The sequence below is a fragment of the Aphelocoma coerulescens genome, chromosome 12, assembly GCF_041296385.1.
Source record: "Aphelocoma coerulescens isolate FSJ_1873_10779 chromosome 12, UR_Acoe_1.0, whole genome shotgun sequence".
Lineage (NCBI taxonomy): Eukaryota > Metazoa > Chordata > Aves > Passeriformes > Corvidae > Aphelocoma > Aphelocoma coerulescens.
Window position 1 is genome coordinate 16,626,265 of NC_091026.1, and position 19,676 is coordinate 16,645,940.

Genomic DNA, 19,676 nt, shown 5'->3' on the forward strand with positions numbered 1-19,676 from the left:
TCAAGGTTTCATTTTAAAGGTTGCACAGACTTACCAGTGTGGACAGCCAACACAGGAGATCTCATTACAGCCCAGCATTTCAACTCCTTCAATTACCTTTATCAGAAAGAATTTTTCCTTGTGATGATCCAGGTTCTTTCAGTCCCTCACTGCAGCTCGAAATCTTCTCCACCCCCCTGTGCAAGCCCTGCTTAAGAGATGTGCAGGTTTCAGGCACTTTGTTCAAGGGAGAGCAGGAATGACTCCAACCCTGTTCAAAGAGGACACAGAGCAGAGGCAGTGCCCTGCTCCACTCCCAGCTGCCCTCCCAGAAGCAGAGCAGCTCTCATCTAAAGCAGGCAGCACACCAAAAAAAAATGGAGAGAAACGTCTTTGAAGGAAATCTCTTCAGCAGGATGTTTCAGACACAGCAAAAAACCATTTTCCCCTACTGTAAACTTTGCCTGCCAGGTAGAAAAGCATTAAAGTTGTTGCACAGGTTGTCTTGAGCCATAAAACACTGTTTTCTCTACCCTGAACTGATGGAGGAATTTAATTTCTCCCATGGAAGGCAGAGATAACTGACCTGCTATAGAGCAGGTCACTCACCTTCCTTCCCTCTCACCAGGGAGCCAGCTGAGCTGGTGGGTTATTTTGCAGAGGAGGGAGGAATGGATGGAAGAGACGAAGGAGGAAAACTCATGTCCATTTGTGCCTCTGGATAATGCACTGGGAGGTCCCAGACCTATTCTGGGTGTGTGGTGGCCAGTCCAGGGCTCACATGCAAGAAGCAGATAATTCCTGACTAGGGGTGGCCATTCAAATTAAGAGCAAGAGGCAATCCAAGGGAAATAACATGAAAATTAAGAGTCAGCAAGTACAAGCAGGTGGTAAGGAAAGGTGGAAGTGACTGTGTCTGTTTAGTCAAGAAAAGAGAGTTTGTTGGAGACATGTCAACTGTCTCCTTGAAGAGGCTTGGTTTAAAGAAGGGCAGGATTTAAAGTGGTTCTCTGTAGCTACTGCAAGCAGCATAAAAATAAATTCAGTGTCCTGCAAAGATTAATTGGTGTGTGCATGAAGAGAAACTTTCTGTGTCTAAGGGGGGGAAACTAGTGGTACAATCTGCTCAAAATCTTGTGGAGCCTGGTTTGTGGAGATTTCCTTAAATTGGATGAACGCCTGTGGGGTGGTCAAGGCTCCCCTCTCCATCCACAGGGTTGGATTACATGTTTGCTCAGAGCATGTAACAGGACTACATCTCCTTTATGTCCTGGAGCAAAAAACCACTGGGATATAAATGTGAGGTAGTCAGTCACTGTTCAGTGTCAGCCTCAATACCCTGAATCAAGTCAGAGGTTACTGGAGGAAAATCATGGCAGAAGCAAACTGAAAATTCTTCCTACACATGTTGGGTTTTTCGTGCAGGCAGAGTCAGGATGTGTTGTATTTAGATATCCTTCTGGTGGTCCTTAAGGTCCTCATGCAACCAAATTTCATTCTTTCTGGTTCTACTGCATTAGAATATTTTATTCACTTGTTATTCCCAAAAGCACCTCACTCACAGTTACAGCGTGTCCACTCACACTTCCCTAAGCTGTATTAGGCCCTGACAGTAACAGGACTTGTTACCAATGGAAGCTGGTCCCTGCTTTTGTTTCAATTCCCAAAACACTCCGAGAGGCAAGCACAGAGCAGCCAGTTTTGCTTTTGGAACACAAGCATGTTTTATGAGCACTGGATGCACGTTGGCTGATGAAGAATCCCAACTGTCTGGGTATATGGGATAATTGTTCCACTTGGGACTCATTAGCTAATTATTTAAAGATTCTAAGGAAAAGCATTTCATAAATACAGCACTAAATTTCCAGAAGTGTAATTACAGGCTGAACACACATTTTTTAGCACCTGTGTTATTCACTACATAAGCGAATAGCAAAGTACCTTGTGGTGTGCTCTCCCTGCTCTCTGTCAGGCTTGGGGCAGGATAGGATAACTACTAGGAAATTAAAAGGTAACATTTTTTATATTCCCTCTTTGGTAGCAACAACAACACAGCTCAGGGTGATTTTAAATTCTGCCCCTAACATACAGAATCTCAATAACGAAGGATAAAACTTGCACAGGGTGAGGGAGGCACAGACCAAACAGCCATAACCCAGATTATTGATCTGATTTTGTCACTTGACTTTGATGCTATGGGATCAGCTTTTTAATCAATGTTAGAAAACATTGTTTGCTTCTCAGTAACTTCCTCAAGTTACTCTGGAAAAACATTGCTCTACTGAGCAGGAGAATTCCAGAATAAGGTTCCTGACCCACCAGTTCAGGAATTGTTACTCAAAAGTAAAAGGTGTCATATGACACTGACAAAAATGAAGCAATTGTATGGCATGGAGATTTGTACATGGGTGAATAAACAACTGCATTTAAAGAAGAACCCAAACTTGTTCAGTCTGGATTCTCGTTAACTGAGCAAACGCATATTTAGAACCAATCTCAGAGTTTTCTTTTCTTGTCTGTGGTTTGGCAACTCTGGCTGGATGGAAGCCCTGCCTATCACACCCAGTGCTCCTGCCCTGTCTGTGCATGCACTGGCTCTGTGTGCCTCCAGCAGGCTCTGCCTTTCTCCTTGTAACCAGAAAAATTCCAGATCCCACTAGGAATGCATAAAGCAACACTCAGCTATTTTCATTTCCAGCAGCAACAGGAACTGCATTCCCTGATGCAAGAGAATTTCAGAAGTCCCATAAATTACATTTTGCTTCTCACATCCAGAAGGAATTTCCTCCATCCTTTCCTTCCTTTCCTCTTCCTGCCCAATCCTTCATGCCTTCTTCTCTGTGAGTCTCAGCCTTCTGTGTTTCTTGCTTGCACAGCACCTCTCCCTGCCTCCCATGGCAAGTTGTCCTGCTTGGCAGCAGACCACGTGTGAACCCCCAACAAAAGGGCTGGGAGGCAGGGGAAGAGAAAAAGATGTCCCATGGCAGGTTAATCATCTGCTGGATGCTGTTTTCATCCCTTCACAGGCACAAGGAAGCCACACAGAGCTCTGGCACTGTTGCAGTGGAAAAGAAGCAAACCTCTAAAGGTCCCAAACACCTTCCTGTGGCTGCACTACCAGGACAGGAGAGCAACAGCCACAAAAAGCTGATAACTGCTCTTCAGAAACAGTAAGAGAGGTATTAACATGGTATTCCCCCTCAAGCATCTGAATTGTCAGAGGGTCTTCCTTCCAGCACCTGTCACAGCTGAGGGAACAACATGTTTCAATACAGGAGGCTCAGCCAGTGACTCTGACTGAAGTATGAACCCAGCCAGGCTTTGAATGAGTAATGCCACGTCCTCTTCATGGATAAGGCTAGAAACTTTCTTCTTTATTTGGGTTTTTTTGGTCTCTCTTTTTTTTTTTTTTCCCTAATAATAATAATTTTCATTTCCACAAAGCTCAGAGAAGCCTGAACATCAGGCTTTCACTTCCCAATCTGCCTACAATGGATTTTTCTTTTCCTGTTCTTCATTCATGCAAAAGCCACTTCATGATCGTGTAACCATGTGCATGATTGATGGGAAGAGCAAGGGGGAGGGTAAGTGGTATAATTTTGATTATGCTTTGAAATGCTCAGGGTTGGAAATGAAGTATGAGATTCCCCTCACTTCTCCTGCCTCTCTTGAAGGCAATTATGATTGCCTTAAAGGTGTGAGATCTGTTGAAAGTAACAAATCGTTGATTGTTTATTTTCAGGGTAGACAACAATCAGCTTTTAATCAGCTTCTCATCACCGCTAGAGAGCTATTAAGTCTCTTAAAAATAATTAGAAAACAGAAAAGAAAAATCTTCTCCAATTATTTTCATCCAGGAAACTGAGATTTTATGGGGAAAAAAAAAAAAAAAAAAAAACAAAAAACAACCAAAAAAAACCACCTCAAGATTCCCAGGAAAAAAAACTTTATATGGTGGCACGTTAAGTTCTCTCTTTTAGCAATGAGATATTGTTTGCCAGAGGTTGGATTGTGCTTCCTGAGTTTGTATGAGGTTATGGATATTGGCACCTGAATAAGAAATAGTATCTTCAGTCACCTTGGGCAGACACTCAGATATTTCTGCTGAACAGTTCTATAAGGAAATGGATTGCACGAGTCTTCTGTTCCTCTGATTTCTGACTGTTCACAGAACCCTGGCTTTCAGATTCCCACAGTACACATTTTTTTCCATTTTTGAGTAAATAGTCTGTGAATTTCTGTCCTGGGGGAAACAGTACTCAAACTTAACTACAGTAAAGAGAGCAACCTCCAAATTTCAATTATGTTGGAATTAGCAACAGGTATGAAACATCTCATATATCACCTTTTGTGGTTTCAGATGGGCAACTGAATAGACATTTCAGCTCACATACAACTTTCCAGAAGCTTTCCCTAGAAAAAATGCCAATGTGCCTCGTTTACTACTGCCACATAGACTTTAATAGTACACTGCTTGTAACTCAAATGTAACTCAAATCAGTTCAGTCATGAGCACTTTGCTGGGTCCTGAGACAACTGCTGCTGTCCTGCCCAGCAGGTATTTGCCTTTCAGGTGATGACCAGGTGGTGTCCTGGCTGTTCCTGAGGTGCAGTTACACCACCAAGAGCCTTTGGTAAGAGACTGGGAGACAGACAGGTTTTGTCACTGTCACATTGCAGGGAACCTGCCCTCCAAAAAAAGTAATGGACTGCAAATCCCTTATGGACTCTAAGGGACAGCTCTCTAAAGAGCATGTGAGTGCTCAGCTAATTAACTTCTCCCTCACCAGGACCCCAGTGGCTGTATCTTTTTATTTTATTTTCTCTATTGCCCATTGGAGGTGAATTGCAATGACTTTAAAAAGGGATTCTTCTTGTCCATCGATCAGTGTTGTACCCATTTGACCTACTAGTGTCTCTTTAAAGATTGATGAACTGGAACACAAAAGTGGAACTCTCTCAGTTTAACTGTTCCCACCTGAGTTTCCTGCACTGTGAGACACATTTTTATAGACGCCCATGGAGTGGTTGCACCATTGGTTCAAATTCCAGGGTTATTGCACACAGCACTTCCATGGCCTGGCAAGAGGCAAGACAGCAAAGACAGTCACAGAACTGGTTTATATTAAAAACTGCTTTCATTAAAAATGTGCTACATCTCAGGACCAGAGCAGGAATCTAAGTCTGCTGCTTTAGTACTGATCACTAATTAAATGAGAAATGGCACCACTAATTTAAAAAAAAATTGAAAAAAATTACTTACTGAATTTATATTTTCCCCTCACCAGCTGAAACCCCTCCTTGCAAATGACTAATGCTTGGCTAAGATTGTCAAGAGAGGCTGCAGGCAGCCAAACCTTCACTCACCAGAGGGTACCCCCACACCCAAAAAGGAAGATACAGATTTTTAATTTAGAGTTCTGCCTTGCACTAAGCAAACCCCACGTTTTCACATAGTTATTTACTGCCAATTTAGTCTAATACATCGTTTTCATACCATGGATGAAGTCCTGTCCACCTCTATCCTCCCTTAAAATTGACAGACAATGCCAAAAATTCACTTCTCTGCTCACAGAAATTGTTTGGTGAGCCAAACCCAAAGAACATTTTCCAGAGAGTACACCCATCTTTATTTTACCTTCCTGGTCCTTTTTCTTTTTCTTGGCGGATGGCTTTGTGCAAATAGAATAAATACCTGGGTATTTCAGCTTCATTCAGATTGCATGATTTTGAGCAGGTACTTGTGAGTACGAAGTGTCTTGTAGCAGCTGTGTGTCAGAAAGACAGAAGAACCCACTAGGAACACTGATACTGCTGCACAAACCAGAATAAATGGCCAGTGGAGGGTATGGTTTATCATTTTAAATTATTTTTGCTCTCCAGCCAAAGACAGTTGGTTTCTTAAATCATGATTTTATCCTTTCTAATTTGACTTCTCAATTGTACCAGAATTCTTAATTATTTCTCTGCTTGCAAAAGCACCATCCAATTTATCACCTGAGCATAGCAGCATAGCATAAATAATCTATTGCCTTTTTAACCTGAAGGTCTCAGCATTTAGTCTTCAAGAATATGAAAAATTTCTAATTGAATAATGGAATATTCCTATGATGGTCACCCTAACTGGAAAGTATTGCTTTCTGAAGTTTCCTGTTCTCCTCTCAGGAGAAGTCAGCAGAGCTCTCTGAATACAGAGCTCAAGACCAGCTTAAGCTCCATTCCAACACACTGGACACAGCTGGAGGTTGTTTGGGACCCCCCTGGAGCTCTCACCCACCAGCAACCTCTGGCCACTCATGTCCTGAGGTGCATACCCCAAAACACAGAACCACAGCCAGGTCCTGTCTGTGTGTTGAACAGTGTTGAGCAAAAACCACAAATGAAAGGAAAAATCCAGAGGTTCCTTCCCTGGCACAGAGGACCAGGAACAATCTCTGCTGTAAGTGGGTAAACTTCAGCTGAACTTGGAACAGGATTTTTTTTTTTTTAAAGTCTCTAAGAGAGATCTGCTGAGCACCATGTAATAAAAATACGGACAGGTTTTCAATTTTCCTTGGCTCTTATTTGCATCTCTGATTCTGACAGTCCTGTTCTGGACAAGAAACACTGACTCCCATCCATATTAACAGAACAAGATCCATAGCATGGCACGTGTTTGTTACTGATCTCAGGGACACAAATATTATGCTTAATCAAGAGCTGAAGCAAGACTAAATGAGTAAAACAAGTTAAAGTAAAGTCTGAAGCACCAGAGTATCCTCAACACTTTGCAGTTTGGCAGGGTATTGCTGGGTGGAGCAGACAGAGTGAAATTTGCTTCCCAAATCACATTTTATTGTCAAACCATCCTGTGGGAGCTCTACAGAGACATCCTGCTCAAATCATGCCCTGTCTGCCAAGAAATGCCTCACCCAGAGGTTTTACAAAGTGTCCCCCACGCCTTCCCATTACAGGTATGACCCACCTACAAGCTGCCCCTTTTCTCAGCACCCAGCTGAGTCACTTCAAACAGGACAGCCCTGAGTTAGAAGAAGGCAAAATCTGCAGATCTTGGTGAAGCATCTCTGTCCTACCCTGGAAACCAAACAGAGATGTCTAAAAAAGACAGGAATAACTAAACTCCAGCCCAGCCACTGGGCAGTACATTTGCCACAGAAAGGCAGTGACCCGAGGGCCTGAAGCAGAAGCTCAGCCGTGCTTGTCCAATGATGCATTTGTAGCTGCACTGAGATTTGAGATTCAAGCTTGAAAACCAGCATGACTCAGGAGTCCCTTAGAATTGAAGCATGAGGACTGTGAAAGCCTTACTGCAGGTGCAACACCATACACATCATTATTCCCACCAGAGAATCCACCCATGAGATTTGTGTGGGTGCCTGCTCTGTTAATGTGAGACCGAAAACCCCCGTGTGTGCGACACAGAGGAGCCCTTCCAGCACAAGGCTGTTTGTCTCCTCCTTTAATAACATCAGCTACCACATCTTAACAGAGCAGCTCCTCCTCACAGCTCCTCCTCCACCCTGTGTACCCTGATGATGCCTCCTCGATATTAAAAGCAGCGTCGGATGAAAGGCGGAGGCCCCGAGACGTCCCTTTTTTCATCATGTATAATTTGTAAAGCTAGTCAAAAAATAGCAAGCAATTTAGCCTGGAAGTTTGCCAGCTCAGATATTCATAGCACATGTGATCAAACAGAAGAATTTGCCAGCCACTGGAAAAACAATCAGGCTCTGTAACCTGACTTCACCGCCGAGGACAGAGCCTGGAAACATCCCTATTGATCAGGGCAGAACTGTTTTCATCAGGCTGCACTGCTCTGGACGTTAAACATCTGCAGAGTCAACGCCTACACAGCTGAAGTCAGGGGAGATAGCTCCAAGAATTTAACATTCCCAAGACATGAGCAATTTCCAAAAGAATTGGCGGCCAAAGACACCATGAAATTACATTGAAAATTGAAAAAAAAAAATCATAAATGGCTTTTATGTAAAAAATCCAGGTTATCGTACAGCTTATTGACATATACAACAAATTGAAACAGTTAATTCATCTTATTAGCTTCCACTGATAATTTTTTAATTAAGTTACTTATCTTTATCTACATATTTAAGAATGTAGATCTTTCATTATTCATCTCTTAAAGAAAATCAATGTTGTCCTGATTTGCTACAGCTCAAACAAGGGAGCAGTATTATCTATGCTAGGACTGACTAATAGAAAAAAAGTTCATTAACTTTATTAACAAGCCCTAAGAAAATGCTATTGAGCACATTTTCATACTCCTAAAAGTTTGAATTATGAACCAAAAGTTTAATAGTGTTCAGTATCACTAAAATATACATCATGATTTTTTTTTAATGCTTAGAAATAAAAAAGGAAAAGGTAGAAAATTATTAAAACAGTCTAATAAAATGTTTTAGACAAGTCAGCCCTAATTCTGGATTATATTATAAAAACCACTAGCAGAATAGCTTTATATTCTGGTTTTTATTATTTATTAATTATTACTCTGCATTTTATTTATTACTAAGAGACTGGAAGCTCATCTGTAGCACTGGTTAGATGCAAGTGTCTAAATGCCTATCCACTAGGCAGTTTTGAAATATTTGCACATCAAAACAGACTCTAGTTTTACACTTGGGAGTCTAAAGCTTTATAAAAGACACTGGGAAAAGAGTAAACTTTGAATCTCAATTTCTGGAGGAAACAGACTTTTTCTAGTCATCTAAAGTGTCCTTTTCTTCTCAAGGTGACCTTACGTTTCAGATTTGTAAAATGGTTTCCTCTTGTGTTCAATCCTACTATGTAATAAGTTTTAAAAATGACTACTTATCTTCTTTAATATATTAGTCATATACAGCAGGAGAAGCCTCTGTGGAAATTTTTGCTATCGGGTTCGCTCAAGCCTAAGTCAATGCTGATTTAGAAAACATAACTTACCCACAGTAACAAACAATCAGGGGTATATTTATTGGAATAATATCTTTCCATTCTCCTCCAGTGGCGTGTTTCGTTTATCAGTTGCAGTGCTGCAGATTGGGGGATATTTACAGTGACCAAGGCAATTTGAAAGTAATGCTTTGATGTTGCCCATCTTATTACAATTTTACAAGCCTGAATCGCTGGCATTTGGCAAAACAAATAGATCTGATGGTTCTGAAAAATGTTAATGAAATGCAAATTAGCCAGGCAGGTATAAGTTTTATTTATGTCAGAGGAGTCAGAATTGGTGCATTGCTCAGAAACTGCCCATTGCAGAAGTTATATTTAATGAAGCTGAATTTTTTTTAGATTTTGCCTTGCTAATCATGACCTCGGCTGCCTGCACCATGTAATGACAATAATGAATAAACATGCTGTGCTTATGAAGAACTAGAACCTAACAAGCTGATCAATTGTTAATTCTATAAAGTGACTAAAACGTGTCTCCACTATCAATAAGTAAATCAGCTTCTATTTGCAGTACTAATGCACCTTGTACATATCCTCCAGCTATCCTGCCCTTCTCTGTAATAATGTAATTATCAGTTTGGTCATATTTAAGTACAACCTGAATGAGATTTGATATTATTTTTGTCTTGAGGGTGGAAAAATAGGAGGAAAAATTGTTTGGATATTTAAAGAGACACAATACATTTATTTGGAGGATGCAGATTTTCCACTTGCCCTCCAATTAGTTATATAAAATTATTCTTTTGAAAAGCAATTATTTTACAGCATTATTCTTAAATCATACAGACTATTATCAGACAGACATTCCAGAGAAGAAGGCCTTTTTATTATTAAAGCCCTTTTGCTCTAAGCCTCTGTAACAAAGACTTTAACAAAAGACAACAGTGCTCATTAACTGTAACAGAAGATGTTTCTTCTGTAAGGGAAAAAAAATAAAAGCATTTAAAATAAGACTAATTTGGCTTTATTCAGGCTTTATTTTTCCTCTTACATGAGGAAAACACAGAAGGCAGATCAGATCTCTAGCCATAATACAATTATGTATATTCCAAATATGCGAATTACAAATAGCAGACTGTCTCCCCTACATATCCAAGCAGGATTTAGCAGTAATAGTTTATCCATTTCTGAAGAGCATGTTCAAGAAAAAGAATGTTTAACACATGCAAAACCCAGGAGTTTTGCTTGAATTATGTTTTCCTTCTCATTCCTGGAGCTGTCTGCAAAGACACCGGGAGAAAGGAGCTTCCTGTTCATCCACCCAAAACCACCACCCACCTCAGTCTGGGGTGCAACCAATGAGGAAACCGCACCTGGAGCATTTCACAGGTGAATGATACCCAGGTGAGTAATTGTATTTAAAGTGGCTGCACTAATTGCATTTAAAGTGGGGGCCCCTTTTTCAGAGTTATAAACAGTAATTATTCTTAAATGTTTATAGCTTCTGTGACTATTCTTCTATTGTTAAACTGAAATATATGTCACAAAAATATATTAGAAGCATTGCAAGGAGGAAATGTTCTGGAGGGAAATGCTCTTACATGTGTGGATGAGCTCAATATACCAATTAATTTCTAACACTTAACGAAGTGTCATTCTCAGGTGGAAGGTTACAGTCATTCTGCCAGAAGTTGTCCCACTTCACCCCAGATCCATCTCTCCATGACAATTCGGTGTAGAAAAGGAGGGATAATCCTTTTTACCTGCTTCTCTCTTAAGACAATAAGCACAGGTTTTTAAAAGGTATTTGATCTGAGAAATTTTTGTTCTTTCAGTGGTCCCTGAACAGAAACAGATCTATTATTAAACAAAATCAGAATTAATCATTTCAGCAGCGCACCAAAAATAGAGGGATAGTTTGGTACTAAAATAATTATTTCGCTTTTTTCCTCCCTTAGCCCCAGTTAAGCCCATACACCACATCACTGGCAGGTATTTCCACAATTAAATTGTTACTCCAGTATACTTTGCAGTTAAATAACCCAATTTCAATTACTCTGTGATGTGCTTCTACAATAAAGGATATTAACTCCAAAGTTCAGAGGCACTGTTTAACTGAGTAATGTAACAGGAACATGCACACATGACAATCTCTCTGTGTTCCACAAAATTACTAAAAATCCTTTTTTGAGATTCAGTGGCCTGTTTTATGTGCAGGTGCACTCACTGCTCTAGATCTGTGTTTGGGAAAATTTTCATAGCACTTGACTTCTAACCATGGTGCTTCAGAGCCATTAAACTGGCAGTGCTCAGCACAAACAGTAACACAGTCAACACGAGCCTGCCAGACAGCCAGGATCAGGCTTTTACACCTGCCTGGATCCACACTGGGCCAATTCCAGTTGCATCCCAATTTTCCTTAGGGAAGAAGGAATGCCACAGAGCAGGGCAGCCACACCACCTTCTGTCATTAAGATTATGAAGAGTTCCTTCACACTGTCTTACTTCCTCCAGGAATAAAACAAATGGGTATCCTGAGTACAGCCCTGGCATTGCCACAGATCCTGGCATTGGCCAGAGGAGGAGGTAACAGCAAAGGGGAAGAGATGATCCCTCCTTCCTCCCTAGTAACCCTGCCTGCTGAGCATTCACCAGGAAGCTGGAAGGAAACCAGCAAGGAACATGGGCTTCCTGAATGCCCAGTGAAGAGACCATCACCAGCAACCAGAGCTTCTCTATTTTCAGAATTATCCTAGAATCACAGAATGGTGTGGGCTGAAAGGGACCTTAGAGTTCCAAATCCCTCCTCCTGCTGTGGGCAGGGACACACACCTTCCACTAGACCAGGTGGCTTCAAGTTCCATCCAACCTGGCCTTAAACACTTCCAGGGATGGGGCAGCCACAGCTTCTCTGGGCAGCCTGTGCCAGGGCCTCACCACCCTCACTGTGAAGAATTTAATCCCAATATCCAATCTAAATGTGTTCTCTTTCAGTTTAAAGCCATTCCCCCTTTTCCTGTCACTACAAGCCCTTGTAAATTATAGGGAACAGTCTCAAAGACTGATTTAAGCAGGGCACTATAACTCCCCTGCTTCTGTCATAGAAGCCGTACTTCCACTAAAGAACTCAACCACACCTGTTTAATAGTTTAAACATAACAAGAAGTTTCATTTAGGAGTCCAAGCTAAGTTAGTTTTGCCAGGAAATTGTAATATGGATGCATTATATTAAATTCTGAAACACGGCATTTCTCTTCCTGTCTCCAACATTATTAGCATCTTACAGTGGCTTGAATTAAAAAAGAAACATTTATTTTATCACCCTGATATCAGCCCGCTGCAATATAACATTTTTGAAACAGGGAAATATCACAGCTTGGCATCATAAATTCAACACTGCAACAAGATAAATCCTTCCCATTAATGTAAACCGCTGTACTTCACAGTATATCTGCATCTGCAGCACACTTGTGTTTGCTGATCAGACTATCATAAACACACATAACTCTCAGTGAATAATGGAAGCAGCAAGAAAATCTGAGGGTAACTGCTCTCCAGACTAAAGCAGCCACAGCCTGGTCCTTCAAACAGATTCACTCATGCAGGGATGCTCCTGCTTGTGTTCAACAACATAAAATACCAATGTCCTCACCACTGGAATCCACATAACGCAGCAAATGACATCGAGGTACAGTCGCTCCTTAATTACAAATGCACAGAATGAATGCTGGAAGCTTTATTAACTTGTGATGTATATAAATCCCAGAGATGCACAAAGGAGAGATTGGGTACCCTATCAATTAAGAATTTCTGAATTTCTCACTGAATACTTAAGGTGACACTGAATTGACTCAGAAAAAAAAAAAAAAGGAAGCTCATTTAATTTTGTTGAAAAGAAAAATCACTAACCATTTAGTGCTTCCTACAACAACTCAATTTCCACCTTTTCCCCTTTACACTGAGATCAACACTCTGAAACTTGCGTCAAATGGGAATTTGGCACACAGTTTAGGAAATGCAAACACATGAATTAATAACCTGAATTATGCAAATACGAACCTGAATTTTGCAATTTGTTTTAAAAAGCTGAAAGAACTCCTCTTAATTGGTTTATCCATGTCTAGGCATTACTCAAGTGATTCTGGTTTAGCAGTTAGCAGGCTCTTGCAGGCTCAAAAAAAAGCCTACAAATGCTTTAAGAGCTCAAGCACCTGAGTTCTGCTCTCTCCTCTATAAGGAAAAGAAACCAGTAAGAATCAGTAAGTCCAAGCTGATTCCATGTTCTTCAGCTCAAAGGGATGTAGCACGAGTGAGTCGTGCTTGGCAAGTGGCTGGAGAACAGAAAGGGGCAAGAGCTCTGCAGTGAGGGCTGGGGAGGAAGTTCTTTAACCATCTTTTACCATCCTGTAACACCAAGGGTGGGATTTGTGCCCCTTAATATATTTATCCTTGTTATACCTCACAGCACGAGTAGCACAGCTGCTGTGGGAGGAGAGAGAAAACTTGCACTGATGCTGTGCAGAGGGAAATACCCTTCTAGGAGAAAGACCTGACCCCACCAGAGTTTTTATTCCACAGATGTTCCCTGTAAAGTGTAACTGAAATTGAAACACAACAGAAAGGGAAATAAAAACAACGGGTCACCTTTGGAGTCACGGAGATACCCGGTACTACTTTCCCTCATTTGAGCTTTACTCTGGCATAGTTGTACCAAGTCTGAGAAAATCAGCCTTTCAGCTCACAGCCTTTCCAAAATAACTGCTGGAAAATATAAAATAGAGCAAAATAGGTGAAATCCACAGTCCTTTGTTCCTCCTTACAAGCCCCTTCAGAATAGCAAAGAGGCTTCGGTGCCACAGTCCGATAGAAATCCCCGTCCTTGCAAGTAGTCAGGATGCTCTGGCACTGCAAAGCAGCTCAGCTCAAGCTGCCTGACCCCAGGTGAAAGTGTGCTGTGATCTCCTGATCTGCAGGGCTGGCACCAGCTTCAAAGCTGCTGCTTGCGTGATGGTTATCACAGTTTCAAAGGGGAAAAGAGATGCTGAAGGAGTTCTACTAGACCTTGAGAAAAGGAGTCCCAGGGCCATAAACTCTGAGAGTGAGACAAGGAAAATCCAATACCTTGGGTGAAAAGTATTTATATAGGGGAGATCTTTATTCTGAGTGTGCTTCCAAAATCCAGCACGAAACATTATGCTCAAGATTTTCCTCCAGAGACTGGAATGAGGCTTAGGACTCAGAGGAATATTGCTGCTCCATATTCATATTGATAGAGTGTTTAAAAGAATAAAAGATTGGTCTTAGAGAGTTATAAAATATTGGTAGTCCAAACAAACTTTTTGCACCCACAAATTCAAGTTTAGTTCTAGATTAAGATCTTATTTTTTCAATGGCCAACAGAGGTAGGTGACATTACAAAACCACAATGATTTCAAGATTTCGTAAGAAACTTTATTTTACACAAGCCTGAGAATTAATTGCTTTTCATCATATATTTTACTATTTACTTCTCCATGTACATTTTTTTCTAACGCTTGAGGAGTAGTGGCCAAATTCTGCCCATTTCACTCTCAGCCCCGTCCTTAATTGGGAAGGTCTGCCAGAGAGAGGACAGCAGGTGATGGCCTTCAATTAATAGGAGATTGGCATGGAGAGTTCCACCAACCAGTTGCCAATTCAGATCCAATCCAGAGCAGTCACATCTGGAAGGCCACACCAGGTAACACCTGCACCTGAGCTGTACAACCAGGAGAACTGGTGGATTCTTAGGAATTTATATAAAACTCAGGGAAGTCAGTGTGAATTCTTTCATGCAATTTAAATAATATTCCACCATCACCAGAGCTGGTGCAGCCTACTAAACAGCTGAGCAAAAGAGCCATGGAATAAGTGGCATGAACCCAGGCAATCTCTGCACCCTGGCAAGGCAGAAAGCACTTCAATATTGGACTAAAATCTATCAACAAGACTCTTGTTTCCTTTTGCCTGTGTTTTTCTTCAATAATTGGGAGCTTTTAGCTTTCAGAGTACATCAAACTGGTACCTTCCACAAGCACTGAAGTCACTCAGACAAAATATATCAAACATCAATATGAAACTAGAAGGGAAAAAACAGGAAGAAATCTGCTACAGCATCATCTAAACATAAGACACTAAGTAATAGCATTTAAAAAAAAATCTATTTCACACAGATGAAAATCATTACAGTTCTCTAGAGACCCTCTGTCTCTCTCTGCAGCTCCCCATGTCATTTCCTAGCTGGTAAAAATGTGCCACAGGATATCAAAAGACGGTAACGTTCTTCTAATTTTAATATGCCTCTAATCCAATAATGGCTTGTTTACTGCTTTCTAATTTAAAGGTAATTCATTAGATGTATCCTGTCACGTCTTATTGGCAATGAAGGCATAAGGATCTTACCCACAGCTCTGAGGCACATCAGTCATATTGCTAATATTCTGTGTGGGTCCCTCAGTGCAAAGGGCTATCGATGCAATGGCACTGATAAGGGACTCTGTGTGTGTACCTACATATAAATCACAACCAAAAATACTAAAAGACTTTAGGAATGAAGTCTGGACCCAAAAAATTTATGTTTTAGCATTGAGAATTCTAGCAAAGGGATATATAAGCGATTTGAGTGAAAATATTTTGTGATAGTGAAAAAAAGGGTCTTGCACAGCCTGTGGGGAAGCCCCTGCCTGACCTGCAAGGGAATTGGATCAGTCTGCAGCAAATGATGAAGGTTAAGGAAACATTAGACAGAAGAGGCAGCTGAACTCTGAAATGCACATTTCAGGAGCCAGACCATGCCAGGCAGCATCTGTTGTGATTCTCCAAAAGCCACCCTGACTTGTTGAGCAATCCTAGAGCAAAGTGACAGGAACTGAGGTCAAGAGCCTCAGACCTGCTGGACCTTGGCAGCACGGAGGCACCAAGGTGAGGGTGACAGCCCAGCAGGAGCCATTGGCACAGCGGGGCAAGGCACTTTCCTACCTCACCAGCCACGGCAACATCCACCTGGCAGCACGGGGTCCCTCCTCACTCCCCTGGCACGGAGTCTGTGCCCATCTCCACGGGAGCAGCTCTGCTCCGAGCAATCAGGCAAAGGAAAGCAATTTACTACAGGTGAAAGCTCTCTGTGCTCAAACACGCTGCTTAGGCAGCTCTCCTGCCACAAGGGCTGAGAACTCTCTGGCTGTTTACACTCTGCCAGCAACCAGCTCAGTCGCGTCAGCTCTCTCTGTGCCAGGGCACTGATATGCCCATTTTCAATAATCTCTTCCCAAGAAGTGAAACCTTTAACCAACCAGACTGACCACACACGTGCGGCTGCTTAATGAACTGTGACTGTCTCAGAGGAGGACACAAGGCTGAGAAACACAGTGACACCGAGCTAGGAAATCACGGCGTTTGCCCGAACTGGCGTTATTCCTCAGGAGCACGGCAGGATCACCAGTTTGGAAGACAGTTTGGGTCCGTGCGTGTCCAAACCCATCCCCTCATTGGCTGTCGGTGATGTCATGCCCGTGCATTAATCCCCGGTGACTGCAGGTTTAACATCACACGTATCACCACATCCTCTGCTAACGACAATGACCACGGGCCTTGGAGGAAATTACTCGAGCAGAGAACAAAGCAACTTGTTGAAACAAGCAAAGTCGCATCTCTTAAGTGATTATTTCCAGCTTTTATTTTGTCAAAGTGAAGTTGCTGGGGTCAGGAGATGGCACGTGCCTCGCTGAAAGGAGTGGGTATTGTTAGAGCTCTGTTTTAAAGAACGTAAATCCTCCCACTCAAAAAGGTGAAAGTGCCAGTAGTGGGAAACCAACTGCTCTGGGAAGTGAGCTATAAAATCGGTAGCTGAAATTATAAGCACTTTCTAAAAGAAAAAGAAGGGGGGCGGGAAAGAGTGATATTTAGGGAGCAAGCCTGACCCTTTGCTATCAACACCTTCATCACTGGAGTAACGGGGGCAGTAAATGAATTACACGCACACACCCCAGTGCAGAGATAGATTTAACTCCAGGACCAACACTTGGAGTGTTCCGGAGTGACAGTCGCGCAGCCACTCTCCCGGAGCCTGCCCAGCCCGCGGGGTTCGCTGCAGACATTCTGGGAAGCGCGAACACCCCAGGCACTGCCGGCACGGGGGATGCCCGGTGCGGGGGATCCCGGGGTGCCCAGTTCGGGGGATCCCGCTGCCCCTGGCCGGGCAGCTCCCGTGGCCTCTTTGAGAATAAATAAGTCACTGTTAGCCATCACACTCCCGGTAACTGCGCTCCGAAATACAAGTTACACCGCAGCTGAAGCGATGCTTCTCTCCCGGCTGCCTCCCCCCGGCGCACATCACACACCCCCTCCCGGGACGCGCAGCGCCCAGCACCGGCCCTGGAAGCCGGCGGAGACCCCCGGCTCCAGCCCGGCCCGGCACCTCCCGGAGGGGAGCCTCAGCTCCGGCCCGTCCCGCTCCTCCCGGCTTCGGGCACCAGCCTGGGCAAGCGGAGGGGAGCCCCGGCCGCAGCCCGGCCCGGCCCCGCGCCCCGCGGTGCCCCAGCTCCGCTGCCCGGTCCCGCTCACCTGGCCGCCGTCTCGCCCGGGGAGCGGCTGCGGAGGCAGGAGCAGCGTCGGGCAAGGGGGAATCACCCACGGGGGAGCGGGGAGCGCACCCGGCGTTCGGGCTGCGAGGAGGGTGCTCCGCATACACTCCTGCACGTAGCGGCGCAGCGCCCAAAGTGGCTTTGGAACTCCCCTCCCACTCCTCCTCCTCCTCCTCAGAGCCTGGGGAGGAAGCACGGTGTTACGGCTTCGGCGTCTTTCCCATCTCCGCGGAGCATCCTCCCTTCGTTCGCGCCGGTCCCAGACCCCACCGCGCACGGGGAGCGCAGAGCTGGAGCTGCTCGGGCGAGGTGCCCTCCCCTCCCCTCCCTCCTCCCCTCCCTCCCTCCGCACCGGGCAGCGGGATGCTGCTGCCGGGGAACACCGCGCTGCTTTCCGGAGGCACAGCCTTCGCTCAGCCCGGGCTTTTAGCCGCTTGACGGAGTCCTGACCTTATTTCAGCATCCGACTGGTGGCTGCTCAGCCGAGGGAAGACACGGGAGATGTTTCCTAGCTCGCAGCCGGGCCGGAGTTCGCAGCATCTTTCGGAAACAGCTGCAACTTGAGAAGGGTGTGGGGGCTCAGGCCATAACCTCCCCGCGCCTCTTACCGCATGTCCACAGTCCTGCGGCTTATCAATAAATCATCATCTTCACAAATTTGGTTTAAATGTTCAAAATGAAAGCTGGTGTTTCCCTGGCTACAAAGTGGGGGTCACTTTGACAGCCTTTGCAGCAGCCACTGGGAAACAGTCGCCTCCTTGTGCTGCCACTGACTCTCTGTACAACCTTTATCACCTCACTTTACACCCTCAGATTCTCGTAGCTCTACTGCTCGCCTAAACAGTGACGTCCAAATAAATGCTTCAGTGGTGTCAAGCATTTAAATATGTATAGAATCGAGTCTCATTTCTGTGAGAGAGGGCAGTGTCTCACCGTAGGTAACCAGAGGGCTCAGTGCAACAGTAGGTTGATTTCAGCTATATTACCTAAATCCTGTTGTGATACAAATCGTCATCCTCCTGGACAAACACTCCTTCAATTGGAAGAATCAGTGGAAAAAATGCCTTGTGGAACAGAGCGGACTACTTTTATCACGGGAAAACACTCTGGCTACTGTTGTGGAATTGCAAATTGCCTTTTGAGTTTTCTTTGTGCAAGTTCTCTTGTGCACATGTGAAAAACAGTAAAAATCTCAGCAGCTTCCACACCACCATCCATAGTAAATTAATAACCCAGAAGCAGACTCTCACATCCTGGACAAATTCACTTAGCCTAAAAGAAAGGCTCCAAATCCCCAGCCTTAGCTCTCCCTCATCTCATGTTAGCACAACTCAGCTACACTCTTTTAATCAGAAGTTACAATATAGTCAAAGTAGGAGGGAACAAACCCACAGCATGAGATCACATCTCTCTGTCTGATTCCTTACCTGAGGAGCTGTCACCTTCTTGCCTACTGTTCCTGACACTTAACACCCCTCCAGACCTCTAGCGAGCCTAGAAAAAGGGAGAGAGAAAAGGCAGAAGCAGGAAGGAGCTCCAAGGTTGCATAAAGAAATGTGAGAAGTAGATCTGGGCAAAAGGGAGGGAACTGGGTGTACTGATGGGAAAGGGAAAGATTTAGAGGACAGGAGACACAAATTAGCAGGAAACAAGGTCTCATCTTGCTGCCTGGGGTACAGTTTGTTGAAAGTAGGCTGGTCAGGACATCAGACAGGGATTATGCAGGATCAGCAACCCCCTGATATGTGTGGATGGAGCAGTTTACCAGCTGTGGGGGCTTTTACTGGGCTGCTGAGGCACAGGAGCTCTCCCTGGCCTGGTGCTATCCTGTGCTCACAATTCCTTCCCGTCTCTCAGCCTCAGTTTTCCCATCCAGACAACAGAGCCAACCCCATTTCTAGTGTAGGGTTGCTGTCAAAGTGAATTAAGAGGTCCAAAGAGTACTTTGAAATGCAGATATTATGCTCACTGGTTTTAATGTCTCCAAAGCGGTCTCCAGATATCTCTAAATCCTCAAGATATCCCTGATCAATTCCTGTTTTGCATACGAGGAAGCCAAGCAGAGGGACAGAGGCTTTAGTCCGTCTCTTTTATGTTGTGTTCTGAGGGTCCCCCTGACCTTGCTGTGGCTCAGGCTCCCAGTTTTTGTCCCACAGAGTGTGATGCCATCCAAAGCTATGTTTTTCTGGTGACACAGAACAAGCT

At 43.7% G+C, this 19,676-nt stretch overlaps 1 protein-coding gene across 3 annotated transcripts in view; it reads right to left on the bottom strand.

Moving 5' to 3' along the window:
* Positions 1-15,959, bottom strand: part of TAFA4 (TAFA chemokine like family member 4) — a 67,540-nt gene extending 51,581 nt beyond the window's left edge. For 2 of the 3 annotated variants that reach the window (XM_069028227.1, XM_069028228.1), the window contains exon 1: positions 15,868-15,959. The gene's annotated coding sequence lies outside the window, so the exon portion shown is untranslated. The remainder of the gene's footprint in view (positions 1-15,867) is intronic. The other variant, XM_069028229.1, reaches the window with a different exon arrangement.
* Positions 15,960-19,676: the final 3,717 nt, after the last annotated feature.